General features: G+C 33.2%; 1 long non-coding RNA gene across 2 annotated transcripts; it reads right to left on the reverse strand.

The window, feature by feature from the left end:
• Nucleotides 1–373: 373 nt before the first annotated feature.
• Nucleotides 374–3,013, reverse strand: LOC148761666 (uncharacterized). Of its 2 annotated transcripts, XR_016027570.1 has the most exons (4): nt 2,891–3,013; nt 2,158–2,241; nt 1,225–1,288; nt 374–430 (listed from the first exon to the last, which is right to left on the reverse strand). It is a non-coding gene; the product is annotated as an uncharacterized LOC148761666 (long non-coding RNA). The 2 variants fall into 2 exon arrangements; XR_016027569.1 differs by lacking the exon at nt 374–430 and having other exon boundaries at nt 1,000–1,288.
• Nucleotides 3,014–6,431: the final 3,418 nt, after the last annotated feature.

Here is a 6,431-nt window from a genome sequence, read left to right on the forward strand (position 1 = left end):
ATTCTTCATCACTCACCGGTGCAGCATTTCTTCCACAACCGGGAGGAAAATGTCGTACACCTGACACTTTTCTAAGAGGTTTACTTGCCACTGTTACTTTCTCCTTATCCTTTTCTGGTTGTCCCCTTACATTTCTCCAACAGCCTGGTGGAAAGTGTCGGACTACTGTCACGCTCTTCCTAGAACGAATACCTCCTTCAGCTATCCTTAATTTCCCCCTTTCTTTAACATGTTCCTTAGATTTTCTCAAAAGGGAACCTCTTATGCTTACATTAATATTATTACTATCTGTACTTTTTGGACTACTCGATTCGAGTTGCCATCGGCTCTTAGCAGTAGAATCTAGCGATCCCTCGCTAATATTATGAGAGGCGTCGGGACTACCGTCTCTCCTAGACATGGTGTATGTGTCACCAGCGCACCTCAAAACCTATATGCAATCAAATAGTAATTGTTTAATTATTTATGCATCTAAAAAATAGGTAGATTTCTATATGTAGATGCATACATTCTATTCAATCTAACCTAACTTAACTTAACTTAATTGGACTTGGGGCCACGCAGTGTCAGTGTAGATTTCTTAAAACAACCTTAAAATCAAAAACTTTAAAATCCAAAGCTTTAAAATCAAAATATCTGATCTTTAAACCATGCTCTGATACCAATCTAAATTGTCACGACCCGGAACTCCCCATCGAGCCCGTGACAATCGCCGCGAGGCCTCGACAGACATTCTTCACCCCGAATGCCGATCGAAATCCCGCAAGGCTTAGCATCAACTTCCGCATCTCCCCGGTGAACAATAATTATTAAATCTCGCATTTAAAAAAATCATAAGTCATTTTCAAATAAGAACAATAAAATATTATTTTCTGGCTCATAGGGGCATTTTCGTAATTTTTCGTCAAAAATCTCAAAACTTGCTAAAAATGTAGTAGGTAAGTAGAAAATATATATTTAATGATTTAAAAACAAAATAAGTATCTAAAACGTTCATTTGAAAGCAAATTGTTAACAACTAGTACTATTCAAAAATAATCAATAAAATATTCTATTTTCTTATAAAATAAATTTTTATAGAAATATTCGTAAATAATTTTTCGCACATGAAAGTAAAGTAAAAATTGTATGAATAGAAATACAGATAACCAAAATATAAGTTTTGATCTGCAATGACACGTGGGCTCCAATTGACCAAGAGGATGTAAGACTGTGAACTCTTACTTTCTATAATGCAGTTCCGAGCTTAGTTCTCGTCCTACTCGACTATCTACAAACTGTCCTGAGCCTGAAAAATGTATAGGAAGAAGGGGTGAGATTTTATAATCCCAGTGAGTAAACAGATACCATCTAAAGTATCTAAAGCCGAGTAAATGGAGACAATTAAAATAAGTCATCATACCGTAATTTCATTACCTTTCAGTTCATTTCAACCAAATAAAATCAATCCATATAAATCGAGTAATCAACTTGGCTTATGAATTTCTTAAATCTTTGGCTCGTGCCAAAACTCATACTCGGTGATACCTTGCGCAGGGCATCTAACCGAGTCCGCCAAGGCTATTAAAATTTTGTATACACTTAAAATATATTTTAGTTTGAGAAAAATACAGCCGTTCCTTGGCGTTGGCTGAGTTCCCCTTCACGTGGTGGTTTGGCGTGAAGTGAACCCTAAACTTTACCCCAGGAGATACCCTACGCGCCTCTCCGTTCGAGGTAATAATATAATGGAGTTTACCGTGCCCCTCTAATAGGCTGGTCCACGGAACCCCCTCTGCAGTAAATAATTAATATATACTCCACCAATTTAATAAAATTCATTCTAGCATGACATGGCAATTTATCGCAATCTAGCCTCTCAAGGCTGAATACACAATACAAATAATTCTGACACCAAAATCAATTTAGCCATTCATGCTCATATATTGTCATAAGCCATTCAATTTAAAACCATAAATTTACAACACAAGCAGACAGTCTCCAATTACTCTATTTTCAAAACCAGTATTCGATTTTTCAGCAAATTTATAAAATCATTTTATAAAATCACAATTTCTCCTAAAACATAGCAATTTACCATTTAAACCCATTTTCCATAAAATCACACAGTTGTATAAAACTACTATAGATAATTAAGACGATAATAAGTTTACTCACTATGTCTAGAATGCAGACTTTCGAAGCACTCTGTCTACTGGTCCTCGGATGCAATTTCCTTGCCTTTACTGGAGGACTCACCACCTTGACACAGTACAAAATCGAGAATTTCACTAAGTTGGTACTAAATCAAAATTAAACTAATTTGGACTACCAATGCATGATATGGAATGCAAAAATGCACTGGTAACTATCTAAATCCGGTATTAGCCTAATTCGTCTTATCACCCGATTAAATTCCTAACGGGTTCGTTTAAACTCCAATTTAATTCTTTTCAGTTTCTATACCTCAATTGCACCCAAATTAACTTAATGTCCCTCAGTGTGATGCAAATTATCAGTCCCAACAGAAAATTACGAAAATACCCCTAGTGGGTAAAAATTCGTATTTTTGCTCCGAAAATTCCCATTATTTTTCTAGGCTCATAATTCATTATTCCTTAACCAATTCTCCTAGAATAAAATCAAACTCATCCTCACTCACTACATGGTAAATTCAGCCATTAATGGTTGGGGGAGAAAATAAATTCTTTTCTTGTTGTTTTGTTTCTAAATATGCTAAACTAACTAAAAACACTAACATAAATTAAAATCAAATAAATCCAACAACTTTCTCTCTCCTAACCCATTTTTTCAGAATTGAATTCATCATGAAAACATGTAATTTAATCATGGAAAATAAAGAGAAATGCTTGGGAATAAGAAAACTCAAGCTTAATAGAAAAAATCTCACCTTTTTCACTTAATTTCCTTGAAAATTCACACTTTTTCTTTGATTTTCTCTCTCTAGGGTTTTGTTTTCTCCTTTCTCTCTCTTGTTTCTTGCTTGGCCGAATGTTGAAGAAGAAGAATGGGTGGGCTGATTTTTTTTATGCCTTTTTATTGTTTAATGAAATAATATTATTTTATTCATATTTTAAATATTTTATTAATTCATTTTTTTTCTAGCCATCCACTTGTCCTATTTTTTTCACCATGCATTCCCTTTGACTTATCCAAGTCTTAAGTGAAATTTCCAGATTTTTCCAAAGTTTTGGTGGAGCAAATTTTTCAAAATTACACTTTTGCCCCCGAACTTTTCAAAAATTACATTTTTACCCCAAAAATTGAAAATTTTCCATAATGCATAATTTTCACTCCTCATACTCATTTCACACTCCAAATAATTAAATTTGATCAAAATCCTTTCAAAAAATTAAATTTTCGATTCCGAATGGTAAAATTACCATTTTACCCTTTTACTCTAAATTATACCGAAATTAAAATTTTTCACTTCTAAACCTCAAATCTTACTCCAATAAGTGAAATGGGGCCAAAAATCTTTTCTAAAAATTTCCATTTTGTCCCCAGGTGGCAAATGACCATTTTGCCCCTAGATAGCGAAAATTCCAGTTTGACTCCAAATTGATCCTCGAACTCCGAATCACCATATTAACCCATTCTGGGACTTTAAAATTCTTAATTTCATTGTAAATTCTCTATTTGATCTAGTTCGAGGCTTAAATCAACTTTATTGTACCTATAGGTACAATACCGACTTTTGTAAATTTTTCAAGACTCTCTTAGCATGTAAACATGCTATCCACCACATGTATGTCATCACAAATATTTCTGTAGAGTTGGGCTTGTCATCTTCTCCCCCACTTGGATCAACCATATGATCCTCCTTCTTGATTGACTTCGACATCCGGCTAAATATTAATATTTTAATATTATTTTATTAATAAAATATTATTTTATTCTAAAAATTTTATCTTGTCTCCTTGGTACCAAAAATACCTTATTATGCCTCACTTGACTTCCAAATTGCCTTTTATCTCATAAATTCTCCTCCGATAAAATTATTATTATTTTATTATTATTTTATTATTATTTTCTCACTTGCGAAACATTTTATCCTAAACTACTCCTTTCGTCTTTTATCACTTTTAAACATTTTAATTGACCTCAATTTGCATTCAATCAACTTTATTTATCACCATATCAAAGTATGGGGTATTTCATGGACGAAATTATAGGGGAGAGAAATTGAAATTTTTAGGTTTTGATTTTTAGTTAAATTGATAGTTTTAGTTAGTTAAATGTGTTTAGAAATTAAATTGGGCAAGAAATCATTAAATTTTCACAATACCCACTCTTGGCTGGATGCTCAATGCTGTACAATGATGATGAATTGATTTTATTCTAAGGGAAATGAAGAGAAAATGATGAAAAACGATTAAACGTGATAGAAAAACAAAGTAGAAAATTAACCGAGTTAATGTCCCATTTTTGGCTGAATTTTTCAAGGAAGGGAGTGAGCTGATTTTGTTGTTTTTAGAAGGTTATTGGCTGATATTTAATGGTTAGAAATGTTAGAGAGAAAATGTGATGATTTAGAGCTAAAATGGAGCGCGTTAGCAATTTATCGGGCAAAGTGCCAAAAATAGGTTAATACCGCGTTTAAGCTGTTTTGGGCTATTGCATTTCATACCATGCATTAGTATAGGATTTAAGTTAATTATATAGTGATTTAGCATCAATGTGATGAATTGTGTAAATTTTTGTAATGTGTCTAGGAGGAGAGCCTTCCGGAAAAGGCAAAAAAGTCGTACCTGACGAGTAGTGATTGGGGCGCTTAGAAAGCTTTTAGTTTGTACAAACGGTGAGTAAACTTATTATTATTGTAAATTATCTAGAGTTTATTTTTAAATGCATTTTATGTATTTTATGAAATGAAACGAGATTAAAACGGGATTTTTGATGTTTTTAGGAATAAATGTGACAAATAAAAATATATTGTATTGATTATGAAATTGAGTAATTAGAGGCTGCAAATTGACTTGAAAAATATATATTTTCCTAGGAATGGCTTATGAGAAATGAGTATATGTGGCTATATTTTGTGAGTGCATTGGGAAATTTATGTAAGTTGTTTTTACTATGCAGGCTGGATAAATAAATAAAAGCCACGTTATACTGTCGAAATTTTATTAAAATTGATGGGTTAGTCACTACAATGACGGGTTTCCATGGACTACCTATTAGAGGGGCACGGTAAACCCAGTTACTCCGGTTGTAGAGGCGAGGAGGGTAACTCTCGGGGTAGTATTAGAGCTCACTTCACGTCGAACCCCCACGTGAATGTGTAACTTGGCCAACGCCAAGGGACGGCTTGTTTTAAAAATAAAAATGTGTATCACGTGTGAATATTTTAACACCCTTGGTGGACTCGTTTAGATGCCTCGGCCAAGGTATCCCCGAGAATTAGTTTTGGCTTGAGCCTTGTTTTAATAAAAGACATAAGCCTTAACAACTATTTTGGTAAATTACAAATATTTTATGGTTTAAGAAATAAATTGAAAACATTATGAAATGGGTTGAAATTTATTGTTTAAACTTGCCTCCATTTTACTCGCCTTTGGATATTTATGATAATGTCTGTTTACTCATTGGGATTTTATAATCTCACCACCCTCCTTTCCACCCATTTCAGGTTCAGTATAGACTGTAGATAGCTGATCTCATCAAGGACTACCATTGGATCTGCATTTTTCAAACCGTAGGTTCACAGTTCTCTTTACTTTTGTTTATTCGGGGGCCCTCTTGTTATTGTAAATTAAATTAAATATTTTGGCTTACTGTATTTCAGTATGTATAAATTTATTTAGCTTTTACGCTATAAAAATTATTCACGTATAACTCTATAAATATTATTTTATAAGAAAATAGAATATTTCCCTTAATATTTCTTTTATTTTCTTATTATATTCAAATAATCGTAATTTCGTTTTAAATGAAGATTTTAGACTTTTAAACTCATTTTGAATATGAATTATGTATTTTGTACTTGTATATTACGTTTTAGCCAGTTTTGAAATTTTTGAGAAAAAAATGACTAAAATACCCCTGTGTGGCGAAAATTTTATTTTGATTGTTTTTGATCTAAAATAGTATATATTCTCTAAAAACTCGATATTTAACAATGATTGCTCATAGGAAAGGAAAGAAACTGATATGTAAGCCTTGCGGGGTTCCGGTTGGCATTCCGGATAATGAGTGTCAATCGGGACGTCGCGGCGATTGTCATGGGCTTGAGGGAGGTTCCGGGTCGTGACATCAACTCTCAACTGAGTGCCTTTATCTTGCTTAAAGCTTAAATTAGTGAGAACTTTCTACAACCATTGAGCGTAATTAGCAACTGAGGCAATGGCTATATATTTGGCCTCAACTGATGGTTGTGCTACCACATCTTTTTTCTTTGAATTCCAAGAAAATACTGCACTACCAAAGGA

The sequence above is a fragment of the Theobroma cacao genome, chromosome 7 (genome assembly GCF_053813885.1).
Source record: "Theobroma cacao isolate CCN51 chromosome 7, ASM5381388v1, whole genome shotgun sequence".
In the NCBI taxonomy this organism is placed as follows: domain Eukaryota; kingdom Viridiplantae; phylum Streptophyta; class Magnoliopsida; order Malvales; family Malvaceae; genus Theobroma; species Theobroma cacao.